A 2,493-nucleotide genomic window follows, 5' to 3' on the forward strand; every position below is an offset into this window, starting at 1 on the left:
TGTTACCGTTACTTGAGTGAAATGAAAGGTTTCCGTTACAACCACCTCCAACGGCTATAATTTTTCTCCAACAGTCGTATTGTAAATCGACTCCCAAATCGATTTCGTAATTGATCCTTCAATTTGATAAATCGATGTCCAAATCGATTTCCTTATCAGTTCAGAAACCTTCTCATAGCAGCAGCGATTTCCAAATCGAATTATTTTGACTTAGAGTTTTAGAATTTGATACAATTAATTACCAAATCGATGCTCGGGTTTGATTTTGGAAAATTTCTAACATTTGTGGATGTTTTGTAACAAATAATCGATTATGGAATCGATTCTTTAAAAGTATTTTCCAACTCGTCCATCGATTTATCAATCGATTGTATTGATGAATACTCCAGCATTTTGACATCTGAGATTTGCTAAATCGATTATGAAATCGATTATAGTGTTTGTGACTTAGACAAATAAGACACTGTGTAGCATAAATCGATTATGCAATCAATTTTGTAATGCTGATTTTCTATTTTGTCACAGGATAATCGATGTCTCAATCGATTTGTCACAGGGCCATATTTCATTTTGATCCATAATACCAAGTTTCATTCTAATATAGAAGAAACTTTCCTTGGGTAAGCCTTTGGTAAATATATCAGCTAATTGATCAGACGTATTAACATAATCAAGCATGATATTACCATTTTGGTATTGATCTCTAATGAAATGATGTCTAATCTCTATATGCTTTGTTCTAGAGTGCATCACATGATTCTTTGTAATATTTATAGCACTAGTGTTGTCACACATGATTGACACAGTTCCAAGCTCAACACCAAAGTCAGAAAGGTGTTGTTTCATCCATAAAATTTGTGCGCAACAACTTCCAGCAGCTACATATTCAGCCTCAGCTGTTGAAAGTGCAACATTATTTTGTTTCTTGCTATGCCAAGATACAAGTGAATTCCCTAATAGATGGCAAGTACCAGATGTACTTTTTCTATCTAATTTGCAACCAGCAAAATCAGAATCAGAATAGCCAACTAGAGTACAAGTTGAGCCCTTAGGATACCACAAACCTAGATTTTTGGTTCCTAATAGATATTTGAATATTCTTTTGACTGCACTAAGCTGGGATTCCTTAGGATTGACTTGGTATCTTGCACACATGCAGACACTAAACATAATGTCAGGTCTACTAGCTATAAGATATAGTAAAGATCCTATCATGCCTCTAAACATAGTCACATCAACAAATTTTCCCTCTTCATCTCTATCTAAATGACAAGCTTGACTCATGGGTGTATCAATGGATTTAAACTTATCAAAGCCAAACTTCTTTAAAAGATCATTACAGTATTTGGTTTGACTTAGGAAAATGCCATTCTTGCTTTGATTGATTTGAAATCCCAAGAAGTAAGTTGATTCTCCCATCATGGGCATTTCAAATCTTCATTTCATTGTATTTTCAAATTCTTTGCAAAGCTTACTGTTTGTTGATCCAAAGATTATGTCATCAACATAAATTTGGACCAATATAATGTCTTTTTCCTTTGTCTTTATAAAAAGTATCTTATCAACATTTCCTCTTAAAAAAATTTCTTGTATGAGAAAATTGCTGAGTTTTTCATACCAAGCTCTTGGAGCTTGTTTCAAACCATAGAGGGCTTTTGTTAGTTTAAACACATGGTTTGGAAATACATGATTTTCAAATCCTGGTGTTTGACTAACAAAGACTTCCTCTTGGATGTCTCCATTTAATAAGGCACTTTTTACATCCATTTGATATAGTTTAAAGTCCATTATGCAAGCAAAAGCAAGCAGGATTCTAATGGCTTCTAATCTAGCTACAGGGGCATAGGTTTCATCATAGTCAATGCCCTCCTCTTGGTTGTAACCTTTAGCCACTAGCCTAGCCTTATTCCTAGTTATTATCCCATTTTTATCCATTTTGTTTCTAAACACCCATCTAGTTCCTATGACATGTTTGTCTTCTGGTTTAGGAACTAGAATCCACACTTTGTTTCTCTCAAACTGATTGAGCTCTTCTTGCATGGCAACTATCCAGTCATAGTCCATAAGAGCTTCCTTTATGTTTTTGGGTTCTACTTGAGAAACAAAGGCCGTAAAGTTACAAAATTGTTTGAGGGATTTTCTAGTTGAAACCCTTTTTGAAATCTCTCCTATGATGTTGTCAATAGGATGGTTTTTGTTGAATATCCATTCCTTAGGCAAGTCATCTTCCCTAATAGGTTCTATGTACTCAATTTCAGTCGGAGGCACTGTTTCATTTGGTTCTATTGGATCTGATTCTATACATTCATCAAGAGAATCATTAACTATAATAGGGGCACTGTTCAAGTTTTTAGTAAACATTTCATCAAATTTTACATGAACAGATTCCTCTATAGTTTTGGTTCTCTTATTGTAGATCCTATAGGCCTTACTAGATTGTGAATAACCTAGAAAAATACCCTCATCTGCCTTAGGATCAAACTTACCTAGATG

This window comes from Cicer arietinum, chromosome 2 (genome assembly GCF_000331145.2).
Source record: "Cicer arietinum cultivar CDC Frontier isolate Library 1 chromosome 2, Cicar.CDCFrontier_v2.0, whole genome shotgun sequence".
Lineage (NCBI taxonomy): Eukaryota > Viridiplantae > Streptophyta > Magnoliopsida > Fabales > Fabaceae > Cicer > Cicer arietinum.